General features: G+C 37.3%; 1 protein-coding gene across 6 annotated transcripts in view; it reads left to right on the top strand.

Annotated features, from left to right (window-relative positions):
- Nucleotides 1-14499, top strand: part of CDK14 (cyclin dependent kinase 14) — a 599181-nt gene that overhangs the window by 574434 nt on the left and 10248 nt on the right. Inside the window, exon 15 of one of the 6 annotated variants that reach the window (XM_053218473.1) lies at nucleotides 9753-10605. The exons of the other annotated variants lie outside the window; for them this stretch is intronic. The gene's annotated coding sequence lies outside the window, so the exon portion shown is untranslated. Of the gene's footprint in view, nucleotides 1-9752; nucleotides 10606-14499 lie in introns of those variants that run through there. 6 annotated transcript variants of the gene reach the window in all.

Here is a 14499-nt window from a genome sequence, read left to right as displayed (position 1 = left end):
GTCTTTTGTGACTGGTTTCTTTCACTCAGCATAATGTTTTCAGGGTTCACCCGTGTTGCAGCATGCATCAGTATTCTCTTTCTCTCTTTTCTTTTTTGTTTTCAAAGTAATACTCCATTCTATTCTTAAACGACATTTTATTTCTCCATTCTTCAGTTGACAGACGTTTGGGTTGTTTCCACTTTTTGGCTATTATGAATAATGTTGCTATGAACATTAAAGTGGCTGCATTATGTAACATTCCCACCAGCAATGTATGAGGATTCCAGTTCCTCCACATTTTCACAGGGTTCCTTTGAAAGAAGGAGCAGCCTCTACCCTGGAATAGAAGGCTCTCTAGGTAGGCTGGATAGCTGCTAATTGTCCGTTCATTGTACACTGTATATAAAAGTTTTGTCTTCCAAGTTTATGGTAAAGTCTGAAAAACTGCTTTTGAGTGAATCCTTCTCTTTGGGAAAAAAAACATTTGTATGGATTAATGTTCCTCACCAGAGGGACACATTTGACTATAGTCTTTCTTTCAGCAATCACACAAATCCAAAGGTGATTTTATGTGTGTGTGTGTTTTCTTTAAATTCTGAGACAGGGAAAGAGCCAGAATTTAGATATCAAGAGTCCTGGACTATTACTGACCCCATAGAATCTGTGATAATTAAAATATTATCTTTGAAGGTTAGTTGGTTATATCCTTTAAGGGAAAATATGCACATGAGATTTTATATTACTGAAGATTTAACACTCCTGAAAAAAAAAAAAAAACAGAAGTACAATAAGGCTGCAGGAGGAAATACTTTCAAAAACAGGTTAAGGTGAAATATTAGCTCAATTAAAGCATGAGAATGGGATCAGGATTAAATGACACATTGGTAGAGAACAGTTAAGTTATTAAAAACAGTACATAATTATGTCTATGTCATCACATCTCTTTAAATCCACCAAAAGTCAGCTAAAAATGATACATGAATTCAGCAAAGTCACAGGATACAAAATTAATGTACAGAAATCAGTTGCATTCTAATACACTAGTAAGCAACAGAAAGACAAATAAAGAAACTGATCCCATTCATAATTGCACCAAGAATCATAAAATAGCTAGGAATAAACCTAACCAAAGATGTAAAAGATCTGTACCCTGAAAACTATAGAAAACTTATGAAGGAAATTGATACAAAGAAATGGAAAAACATTCCATGCTCATGGATTGGAAGAATAAATATTGTTAAAATGTCAATACTACCAAAAGCAATCTACACATTCAATACAATCCCAATCAAAATTGCCCCAGCATTCTTCTCAAAGCTAGAACGAGCAATCCTCAAATTTTTATGGAACCACAGAAGGCCCCGAATAGCCAAAGTAATTTTGAAGAAGACCAAAGCAGGAGACATCATAATCCCAGACTTTAGCCTCTACTACAAAGCTGTCATCATCAAGACAGCATGGTATTGGCACAAAAACAGACACATAGACCAATGGAATAGGGACTCCAGAATTGGACCCACAAATGTATGGCCAACTAATCTTTGACAAAGCAGGAAAAAATATCCAATGGAAAAAAGACAGTCTCTTTAACAAATGGTGCTGGGAGAACTGGACAGCAACATGCAGAAGAATGAAACTAGACCACTTTCTTACACCATTCACAAAGATAAACTCAAAATGCATGAAGGACCTGAATGTGAGACAGGAAACCACCAAAACCCTAGAGGAGAAAGCAGGAAAAAATATTTCTGACCTCAGTCTCAGCAATTTCTTACTTGACCCATCTCCAAAGGCAAGGGAATTAAAAGCAATAATGAACTGTTGGGACCTCATCAAGATAAAAATCTTCTGCATTGCAAAGGGAACAACCAACAAAACTAAAAGGCAACCGATGGAATGGGAAGAGATCTTTGCAAATGACATTTTGGATAAAGGGCTAGTATCCAAAATCGATAAAGAACTCACCGAACTCCACACCCAAAAAAATAACAAATAATCCAGTGAAGAAATGGGCAGAAGACATGAATAGACACTTGTCTAAAGAAGACATCCATATGGCCAACAGGCACATGAAAAGATGCTCAAAGTCACTCCTCATCAGGGAAATACAAATCAAAACCCCACTGATACCACCTCATGCCAGTCAGAGTGGCTAAAATGAACAAATCAAGAGACTATAGATGCTGGAGAGGATGTGGAGAAATGGGAACCCTCTTGCACTGTTGGTAGGAATGCAAACTGGTGCAGCCGACTCTGGAAAGCAGTGTGGAGGTTCCTCAAAAAATTAAAAATAGACCTACCCTATGAGCCAGCAATAGCACTGCTAGGAATTTACCCAAGGGATACAGGAGTGGTGATGCATAGGGGCACTTGTACCCCAATGTTTACAGCAGCACTTTCAACAATAGCCAAATTATGGAAAGAGCCTAAATGTTCATCAACTGATGAATGGATAAAGAAGATGTGGTTTATATATGCAATAGAATACTACGTGGCAATGAGAAAGAATGAAATCTGGTCATTTGAAGCAACGTGGATGGAACTGGAGAGTGTTATGCTAAGTGAAATAAGTCAGGCAGAGAAAGACAGATACCATATATTTTCACTCATATGTGGATCCTGAGAAACTCAACAGAAGACCAGGGGTAAGGGGAAGGGGAAAAAAAAGTTACAGAGAGGGAAGGAGGCAAACCATCAGCGACTCTTAAATACTGAGAACAAACTGAGGGGTTGATGGGGGGTGGGCAACCAATTTGGCAATAAATTTCATATAATAAATAAGTAAATACATAAATAAATCTGCTTTGGTAGTGCAAATAAATAAACTTTCTAAATCTTTTAAACATAATTCTAATTCTTTTAAACATAATAATAATACTCTTTGTCCTTGTAATAACTTGTTCCATTTTTATTTGAAAACACAGTTAAATACTGTTAAGTACTCCTCTGGTAAGCTCTTTGCCATATGTCCCAATTAAGACATCCCTCTCTTTTTTCATATTGCAGTTAAGATGCATGAGAATCAATAACAGCTACTTCAGTGTTAGTTCTAAACCCAAACTTTAGTAAGGGCAACTGTCACAAAGAGTATGTGGAAATCTCTTAAGACAGTTAGCAACTTCTTCCAAACATATTTATGAACAGGGTAATGTTCCTTTCACCATTAATCCTATAATTCTTCTCCTTTTTATTTGAAATATCACCTTCATTTGTTAAAGATTGTCATAATTTTCACACCAGAAAGAGTAAGTGAACCAACATCTATCGAGTGATCCCTGAATTCTGAGATTTATTGTCTGAGATTGTAATTTTTTTAAGAAATTTTGTTTCCCATAATGAAATGAAGATTTTAAAGAGTCACACTTGAATTTCTTTTATGTATTTAAACTCATACCTATGATTACTGATGATGAACAATGTAACAAAATGGAAGTGTTAATCAACTCTTGATAGACTTGAGAAGTAGTAGAGACTACTGTTTATCTCTTCCCAAACTAAGCAACTGAAAGCAATATCATAGGAATGACATAGGAAACATACCATTATCATGTTTAGAATAAGAATTTCAGAATCTCTAGTTAAAGTTTTAAATAATAATTACCAAGTCCAAATCCTTTGACTTGGTGCTCATTATAGAATATGGTTATAAATAAATAGTCATTGGATGAAGACAAGAATTCCATTGCCTTATTGCCTCATACCTCAAAATAAGGTATAACTATGGAACAACAGAATATCATTATGTTGTATAATTGTTGATCACTTTAGAGATAAGAGATTCAAGCCTACTTTCCTTTCTGTAAACAAGAGGATGTCAGTAAGAGCATGTTAAATTTAAAGGGTTCATCTTTAATTTAGTAATGACCAAAGTGCCTTAAAGTATGCAGTTATTTTATTTTCTTTTTTCATACATGTGTTTTATGTGTTTGTAGTTAAAGAGGTTGAGTCATATTTGACACTCATGATTGTTTCTGTTTTGATGTCCTATCTCTCTATTTCCTCTTTATAATTTCAGTTCATCACTAATGCCTTGAATAGATATCATTGCAAAAATAATTCATTTGGATATACAGTGTTCAGCATGAAACATATCTTACTTCTTCCTTTTTTTCTAAACAATTTTCTCTAAAACCTAAGGATATTTAGCAAAGCTTCAATTATCTTAAGTTCCATTTCCCCAACTAAGAATGGTATTCATATGAGAATCCCAATTTTTTCACCAGATACCTGGAAATTTTTCTCTTGCCAGAAGGAAGAAACAAGCAAAAATAAAACACTATAAAGCTTGACAGATGTATCCAACACTATTCATTTTAGCATAAAATCATGGGTTTTCTTATCTGACTTATAGTATCTTTCTCATTACCTTCTCAAATTCTGTTCTATTACTTTTCAGAAGTGAATCTTCTCTCCTGTCTATATCATTTAAGAGCTAAATGCCATCACAGTGGAGTTGGAAAGAGTATGGGATTTGGAGTAAGAAAATCTGGGTGCAATTTCCAACTTTGCCACTTACTAGCTGTGAGTCCTTAAGTAAATTATGTGTATTCTCCACTGTTCCTTTTCCCTATTGGAATAAAGATGGCAAAACCAACCACTTCACTAGGATTGTTTTAAAGAATTGATAAGTTGCAGTTTTTATCCAAGGACTTATGATCCAAATTATACATCATGGGCATGTACCTTTCAGGATAGGCTAGGTTTTGCTGTGGCTTACCATAACAGATGTTTATTTCTTACTCACATTTTATATCTAATATGAGTCATCGGGGGCTCTGTAAGAGACACAAGCTAACAGAGGCTACATCTCCATATGTCCCTCCTCAGTCACCTTGGCAGGGGAAAGAAATGTGACAAGATGATTACTGGCCCAAGAGGAAGCAGCCACGTGGATGTGCACAGTTCATTGGTCAGAGCATGTTGAGTGTCCATGCCTAACTTCCAGAGAAGATAGGAAGGGCATTCCACTGAAGGTACAGAAGACAGAGAACTGGAAATTAGTACATAGTGCACTAATGACTGCCACAGAAATGTTAGCAAACATTAGAGATAACATAAAGTATTTCTAGGGAAGGATGAAAAGTCATTCCTGTTATTTCCTTAGATCCCAGAAATATTAAAAAAAAAAAATCCCAAGGGAGGAAAACAAGTCTGGGGGCAAAAATGAGAGCCTTGTGTGAGTGTCAAGCATGGAAAGGAACATAGGTCAAGGATTTCAATAAGAAAAGAAAGTGAGGGAAGAGATGGTGTCAAAGTGAAACCAGCTGGGTCTCACATGTGTCTTGAGATCAAGCCCCATGCTTCTGGGTCTGAAGAGGGTTGCAAACTGCAGCCTGAGTGAACTCCTCCACAGTCCTCTGTACATCATCACATGTAGTATGTCTGCCCCATGCAGATGGCTTCATAGCCCCTGGACTCCACCTTTGTGCTCAGCTCCTGGTAGTAGGAACTGGTCTCACTGGTTGGTGTCTGGTCTCACTGTTGGCATTGTGTTCTTGTTTTTGGCTTTTGTTGAGGCTTCACAAGCCACTAGAACAATCATAGCAAGGTTTTCTATCCCTCCATTCCCTCAGAACCTCTGAAGAACATCCTGTTTTCTTGTTGCTTAAAAGTAAAGGAAGTGAATCTCCCTATTATTTATACTTTTCATATAAATGAAAAAAGTTTAGATTTCATTATGCCGAATCCAGTTTTTCCTTAAACTTCCTCTACTTTGGCTTAATTGTAGAAGTGTTATGAGTTTGCAAGATGCTTGGGATCCCTTCTATATGTTTAGAATTTCTCTTCAGAATGTTCCCTGAAGAATACCACCAGTTGTCATTCAAATGGTGTGCATGTGTGTATGAGTGCGCTGAGGAGAGGGAGATCAAAGGAAAAAGAAATGCAAAGCTTCAAGAAGGAGAAATGAGGAATGGCCTTGTTGCATCTGATCAGGTACAAAACTGTGGTCAAAATGTACGGATACTTTGAATTTGAAGCTCTTACTCCCTTCTTTATTATCACTCAAGGAAAGAAATGGTATAAAATTAAGTTGAATAAAAGTAAAATTATGTGGATCAGAGAACTAAAGCAATTCTGTGCAAATTCCCCTGGGCACCCAAACCAGCAAGCAGATCAATGGGAAAGAGCAAGGTAGAAGGAGATTTAGGTGTGCTTGCCATGGTGATCTTGTGCTAACTGGGAGAAGAGTCATCCCTGATTCCCCACTTTCCTTTTCTCTCCTTAATGGGTTCCTGAAGATCTGCAGGCTCTTCCACACCTGCAGACCACCCCAGGTCCCAGAGAGACACCATAAACCATAAACCTTTCTTGTCTCTTAGGAAAGAAGGAGCAAATAATTCATGTGCCTAGGATGAATAGGGTACAAGTGTAGATAGAATGTAACCAAGAAGATGAAAGTGAGCAAGAGTCATTAGTATGCCAAGCTTCCAGACCAAGTTCTGTTATGCCACAATTCTGAAATGACAAAACCAAAGTAAGATCACAGAAGGCAGATCAGTCTGTAAAGAGCAGATACAGGAGACCATGGGTTGGTCTTCTGATGATAAGAAAAAACACTGTGATTGGTAAGAAAAACAAAACTTTGTCCAGAACATAAGAATATGAAATATTTCTCTAACAGCTGCAGCTTTCTCAAGCATAAAATATAAAATGCCTGCCTTTTGCAGGTGGGGGGCCAGAGGCACAATAAATCCTCTCTAACTGCTAAGGTGAGTCCTCAGAGAGGATCATTGTCTGCAGGCCTCTCTGAGAGGGAAAACGTAGGTGGCCATATTAGAAACAATTGCAGATTCTTGGCTGATACTATTTTTTACCTTAAAAGGAAAAATAAGAGTTCAGGGTCATTGACAAAGCTATGAGAAGCTCTCAATAATGTTTATTTTCACAATGATAAAATAAATACAGCATATGAAATAAAGTGAAGAATGGGGACAATGGAATTCATTTCTATTTGTCTGTTATCCTGCATTAATGTTGGTACATCACTGGTAATGACTTTAATAAAGAAGAAAAGAAGCGAAGAATAAAGGATAGTGTCGGGGGAAAGAATCTTTGATTCAGCTCCTCATGTTTCTGAGGATCATCTATTTAGATCCCTATGCTGGGATCCACACCTCCCATTTATGCTTCTCTTGCAGCAGTTGCCTTCATCAGATAGAATGGTCCAGGTTCCATCTTTCTTGAAGGAACACAACCCATAGACTGAAGGAGATTTTTGTTTTGTTTTGTTTTGTTTTGTTTTGGTTGGTTGTATTTTGATCATCGAGGGAGAGTGTAGGAAATCATGTAAGCCTTTTCCCCCTTAATAGAAGTCTCCCTAGACTGTGCCAGTTGTCCAAAAGGAATTACCTTCAAGTACTTAACTTTCACAGAAGCTATTTCCTCTGCAGTATGCTCTAAAATTGTGGCTAGATGGTGGAAATGCTCCTTGATGGTTCAACATTCTGACAGTCTAATCCTGAGATCCTTGACTGGGGTCCCTGGACCTACTAATGGAATTCACAAAGTCGGTGAGCCAACTTAGACTGTATGGAAAAAAACCTGACTGTAATTATAAAGATGTCGTTTTCTAGAGAGAATTCTTGGTGTTCACCTGGTTCTTCAGTTTGGCAGTGACTCACAAAGTTTTAAGAATCATCACAGTCCAAGTACTCTGTGCCTGTTCTCCTATTGGCAGTTGCATTTATCAGTGTTTTGCCCACTGAGGAATTGGTGAGAGTAGGAAAGAGGAGGTACATTAAAGACATTTTTTTTGTTGGTGAGAAACATCATAATCTCAGATTCTGAATTAAAACTGATGTTTTCTGGGACACCTGGGTGGCTCAGTCGGTTGAGCGTCCAACTTGGGCTCAGGTCATGCATGATCTCACAGCTCATGAGTTTGAGCCCCGTGTCAGGCTCTGTGCTGACGGCTCAGAGCCTGAAGCCTGCTTTGGATTCTGTGTCTCCCTCTTTCCCTGCCCGTCCCCCACTCACACTGTGTCTATCTCTCTTTCTCTCAAAATAATAAACATTTAAAAAAATTTTTTAAAAACCTGATATTTTCTGTTACATAGCAATGTGACATTTCCTGTGTAATCTTGTTAAAAACTCATAAAATGATGCAGTTAAGTTTTTTTGCATTTTATTGTAAGATTTATCTTAAAAACATAAATATATATAAGGGTGTAATTAATTACATGTACATTTAGAGGTGAAGTGTACTGATAAATAATAGGATGGATTAATGGATGGATAGAACAATAGTCAGATGAATAGATATATTACAAGGCAAATATGTCAAAATGTTTATTGCAGGATCTATATAGTGGATATGTGGATATTCACTGTATAATTCTTTTTTCTGTAGGTTTGAAAAAATATGTGATCATGATACTTAGAATGCATGCAACTGTGTTTGAAAATTTTAATAAAATTGTAATAAGTATATAATCATAATATTTAGAGTACACACAATTGTAAAAGGCACCACAGACAGAATAAGAGTGGAAAGGAGTGAATTTTGATTTTACAAAATTTTACAAAATCTGATTTTACAGATTTTATCTAAGTTGATTTTACAACTTAGATATTTATTAATTCAATTTGGAGGCAATTCTTAGGGGAACCTGGCTGGCTCAGTCAGTAGAGAATGTGACTCTCGATCTCAGGGTTGTGAGTTCAAGCCCCATGTTGGATGTGGAGCCTACTTCTAAAAATTAAATAAATAAATAATTTGGAGGCAATTCATTAGTACCTAGAAGTAAATGTACATATTTTCAAATTTCAAGTGAAAAGATTTTATATCAAGACGGATTACTGTGATATATGTGTAGTGCTTAGAAAGATAGCCCTCCAAACAGTGACTGTGATTGCATGCATACTTTTCTAACAGAAAGCTCTTGTTGCCATTAATTGTTTCCTAGTCTCTCTAAATATTTCTTTGCTTCATTTCACACCATTATTCCTAGTAATTTCTCTCTGCTTTATGCCTAAAATCAATACATTATAATTTTTCTTAAGAAAGTATTGAGAAAGACAAGATTTTACTTTACCATGTTAATCCAAGTATGAGTGGTTTTACATCCTGCTTGCACCAAGGTACTCAATAATTAATTATGAGAACTCTGGCCCTATGTAATTGATTATATAAACTCTAGCACTAAAACTCTGGAGGTCAGTAATTAGAAAACAAAAGCTTTTCCATTTTAGCATCTCAGGCCCTGCTCATTGTGCATGACATCTCATGCAGAGCCGCCAAATGGAAGAATTGCAAGAGACACGTAACCAAAACAGCTTAGTGAAGCTAATGAGGGTGGGTGTGTTTTTCCCCCACATTTTTATATTTCTTACAATGTACATCTATTTAATTATTACGTTGAAAATGGAACTGGAATGATTTTACCCCCTGAAAGCAACAAAGTCACTAGATCAGTGTTTGTTTTTGTTTTTGTTTTGTTTTTTCCAAATGGCCCCAGTGTTCAAAGTCAGAACTTCAGAAAGGACTTAACAGAGCATCATGAGACGTGATAGGTGCTTAGGTACAATTTTAATGCCAGCAGACTGGAAAACAAACAGACAAGGCATGACTCTGTTCTTTAGCATCTGTGTGAAGAGGAAATAAGATCTTTCTGGATGTGCTCTGCTCACAGGTGTGGAAGGGAGGATGTCACATTCCTGACTTAACCACTGTGTGTGGGATTCTGGTTTAGGACAAGGTGAAAAAGTGTTGCATTGCCTCCCACAGTAAGAGCTCGATTCCCCTAATTCCATTGGTGCTTTTGTTTCAGTCCACCACAAGTGGCCACTAAAAAAGCATGAAGCATCCCCTAATCCCATGAGCCTGTGTGTGCCAGCTACTGTCCCTGCATTCTCCAGCTCTGTTACCATTGGAAGGGAGAGATTGACCCAGCCCTGCAAGTGCTGTTCTTTGCTCTGCCGCTAAACCACTGAGCTGTTGGCACTTTAATTGTTTTATACTAGGAGGAAACCAGTTGTGTTGATGTGAGTGTCTTATTCATCAGACATTACAGCCTTCACATTTTTAATGAGCTGAAACTCCTAGTCCACGATGTGCAACCACAGTGAATCAAGGAAAGAGCATAGTGATGATGTTTTCTAATTTATTGCGGTTGCTCTTTAAAAGACATGACAGTATTTCAGAGCTCCAAATGCTGCAATTTGAAAGTCTGTCTGAGGTCATGGGCTAATCAAAAACAGTAAATCATGTTTGACTTACAGAGGACAGCAGAGCAGTGAAGCTAGGAGTTAGTGCACATTTGTTTTGCCTTTTCCTTTTAAATGCATATGCAAATATAAAGACACAAGTGAGCAAACTATTTAATGAGTACCTAAGGCATCTTTCTGGTGGGTGGTGATTGATATGGGGGTGGGGAAGGGGTGTCTTGTGCAGCAGAGTATCAGGCAGTATTTGCAAGTCTTGTCATTTGAGAATGGCAGTCTTAGCCTCCTCCTCCGAGCCATCCTGCTCAGGCATGTGTGAATTTAAATAGATGAATTTATTGAAAGTACAACTGAGAATTATGGTAGAGAACAAGCTGATGGGTTTGAATTCAACAACCGCATTAGAGCAGAATTGGACCTACCATGGCTTCAGTAAAAAAAAAAAAAGAAGAAGAAGAACTTACAGAGGAAGGTCTAAAACCCTCAAGGAGAGATGAAAAATCCCTTGGAGGCTGAGAGGAGGAAGGCCCAGATCCCACCCTCTTTTCAGCAGATCTTTTGCCACTCTCGGTATTTAGCATTTGTAACACTTTGTGACACACATTTTGAGACCAGAGCGTCAGCATGTCTTAGTTTGTGTAGTAAAGTGCCGAGTTTGCTGGCTCTGTTTTTATAAAGTTGGAAGTAGCAACTTGTCAACCCTGTTGTTTCTGTGAGGGTGACCAATTCATTGTGATTTGCTCCAGTTTTAAAACTGAGAGACCTCCATCCTAGAAACCCTCCTCAGTCCTGGCAAACCACGTCACAGTTGGTACCCCCTCATTCTTTGAAATGCTGTGCCTCTTCTAGTGAATGCAGGGGTATTTAAACCTGGAACATAACCTCCTGCTGCAGCTATGCCAGAGGACATTGAACCAGTGACTAAAGGAGTAGAATTTAAACACACACACACACACACACACACACACACACACACACACAAAACTCCATTTTATAAAATCTGTTCTTATGGTTGTGGTCCTATTTTTTAAGGCACTTTCATTTAATGAGAGAATTAATGGAAATATACTTTGAGAGAAGATGCTACCTGAGCACAAAATGCTAGTATTTATTTCTCATGACATGTGTTCTGTAATTCTGTCTCTCAGAGCTCATCTTGGCTATTAGATATAGCAACTTATGGAACGCCAGGCTGGCTCAGTCGATAGAGCATGCAACTCTTAATCTCGGAGCTGTGAGTTCAAGCCCCACATTGGGGGTGAAGATTACTTAAAAACAAAATCTTAAAAAAAAAAGATATAGTAACTAGTTATAGCAGTATAACCAGTACCAAAATACTTTAGTTGTAATTTTGTGGAGATGCATATCAGATGACTTTACATGTAGATCATCTTAGTTTCCATGACTCAGCACTTAGTGATTTGTCCTTGGTCTTCATCGGGAAGTTGTTCATTGGCACTGTTCACATTGTGAGGCTGATACGTGGGCAGGGGTCGATGCCCGGTGAGCTGGCTGTCCAGCATCCGCATCCCCCCCCCGTCCTTGTTTGGACCCTTCTCAGGAAAAAAATGTTGCTATGATAGTGTCTACGATGTGTCGTTCTGTGACAATATCAGAATGTGCTCCACAAGAATAGATGTTTCGGCTAGAATATGATGTCCATTTTCCTACCTGTGTTCAGCAGAATACCTCAGTAAAAATTATATGACTTATGGAAAAAAAACAGAGTAAGAATTTTTTTTCAATACAGAATGGAGGCTTTATAAACAACAGAAATGTATTTCCCACCATTCAGGAGGCTGGAAGTCCATGGCACCAGCAGATTCATGTCTGGACCCTCTTTCACTTCTTTCCTGTGTCTTCACATGATGAAGGGGTGAGAGAGCTCTCTAGGGTCTCTTTAATAAGGGCACTAATCCCATTCATGTGAGTTCCACCCTCATGATCTAATCACCTCCCAAAGATTCCATCTGGAAATACCATCACACTGGGGATTAGGTTTCAACACAGGAATTTGGGGAGCATACAAACATTCAGTCTAAAGCACATAGGACTCACAAAAGCAGTAAAAACACTAATAAAAACACTAGCATAGCTTACAGGTGAAAGAAGATTGATGGAAGGGTTAAAGGTATAGAATTTTGGATGGCAGAGCAAAATGTGCTAATATCAAGAAGATATGTGCAATAAACAGTGAATTCCAAGCCAGAGCATGTGGCCAAGCCAAGCCAAGCGGAAGCATGTGGGTAAGTGGATGGTAGGTACAGTACCATGCACCTCTTCAACTCACGTGCAACTGTTTTTATGTCTCTGGCATGTGGCTGCCGTGACTTGGTGGCTCAAAACTTCAACAGTAAATCTACATCTCTCACATGAAACCATCTGAGTTCTGGTTTCTGCTGACACCGTTCTTTATCCATCCTTTGTAATCTAACTTCGACCACAGAAATTTATGTTTTAGCTTTGCAGATTTCTGCAATACAATGGTTCACTAGACAGAATGACATTGTAGGTGATCATATTATATTGAATTCAAAACCCTTAGCATGAAAACTTCTTCTTCTTCAACACTTTGGATAATAGTACTAGGCAGGTTTTCATTTGAAAGAAAAAATTCCACCCAAAATGAAGTCTCAGATCTCCTCTCAGATCTTTTAATGAAGGTCAGACATGAATCCTCGTGTTTCTCTGACTGCTAAATACTTAGAAGTAGTTTTATATTTGTGTGTGTTTGTTTTAAGTTGTAAAAAATTTGCACACTGCTTGTCTATATAGCTTTGTATTTGGTTTATTTAAATATAGTTTAGTAGGACTGTAATATATAAGGAAGGTGAAAGAGTCTGAATCCTGTTTAATTAACTTATCCCACTTGGCAGCCAGTCAGTTATAAAGGTATGCTGAGCAAATAAAGCTTCAAATGTGAAATCCTTGGAAAGAACAAGTCCCATTTGGTAAAGGGTCTTCTATTCTTAATTTTGTCATTAAAATTATTTCAATGAGCTATTTCAAACCTCACAGTTATGTATTTGTATATGTGGACACATGATTATATAGATACGATTTTATAAAAGATTTTGTCAAAGACGGTTTGTGTCTTGGATGCTCTTAGAAGATCCAGATCAGTACTTTCCTTGTCTCCCTGCACTTCTCTTGACCTTCATTGAGACAGGACATGCTCCCAGAATTGCCATCCACATGGGTCTAAAATATGACTAGTCTTTTACATTTACATAAATCTGATTTAATAAACAGTCACACCAGCATTCTTTTCAGTTACCACTAATTATACATCATACAATGCCTGGTTTTTAATGGGGATTTCAATAAATGTTCATTGATAGTGATGATTATTAAAATGATATGTTAAGTTTCCTTGTGTGAGAAATGCTCTGTTTGAAATGTGAGACTTATAGCTTTGCCTAAAACTTTTTAATTAAAATCTCCGCTTTGGCATGAAGCTTAAAATGTGCAAAGTCACTGCAATTAGTGCCTTGTGCATCCATATGGATGTTACTAAACGGCTTTCAACTTAAAGGATTTGAGCTATTTTGAATGATGGACCTTCTGTTAAGCTTAAAACAAAGCCTGTCTATCTCTGCATTCATTTTAATTAATATTCTCTTGCTGGTCTCAAAGATGTGTTCTCTTCTGGGGGGTGGAGGGATGGGGAAGAAACATGATTATCATAAGTCAGAAATAAGTTACAGAAGTAGGTTTGACTGATTTTCTACTTCCTTCAGGAAGCTCCCAAGGAGCTTCAGTGCAATGTCAGAGAACTGGAAAACACTGATTCCAAATTTTCTGCAAGAAAACTATATTTCTAGCCAAATCATGACATAATTAAAGTCACTCAAAACGACGAAGAAATTAAGCTGTCCCCAGATTTTCTGAAATCAGTATAAAGATTAAAACTTAACCATTTTGAGTCTAACATTTATATAGAATCTACAGTATAAAACTTGAGTATATGTGTTCTATATATAAAAATGAATATATGTGCCATGTATATTCATTCATATTGTATGTATATATGTGTGTGTGTATATATATATGTATATATATATGTATATATATATATACATATATATATATATGCACATACTTACTTCAGAGAGATCCATGCTTGCCTATTGCTTAGGGTTTAGCAGGCTTATTTCTGGAGTTAATTTTCTATAAGTAGTGAATGCTGCTTGAAGATGAATTAAGTACAAAAGATTAATTTCATTGTTTTTCTTAGTATTTTAAGCAAAATTAAACTCAAGGTAGCACAGCCTGGTAGGTTTTTACTTTTCTGGATATTTTCCACATGAAATCTTTTTAATGTGGTACTTGAGGAGGGGGAGCTTTCTGGAC

The sequence above is a fragment of the Acinonyx jubatus genome, chromosome A2, assembly GCF_027475565.1.
Source record: "Acinonyx jubatus isolate Ajub_Pintada_27869175 chromosome A2, VMU_Ajub_asm_v1.0, whole genome shotgun sequence".
Classification (NCBI taxonomy): Eukaryota; Metazoa; Chordata; class Mammalia; order Carnivora; family Felidae; genus Acinonyx; species Acinonyx jubatus.
The sequence above is the reverse complement of the archived record's forward strand: the minus strand, read 5'-3'. Positions and strand labels throughout refer to the sequence as shown.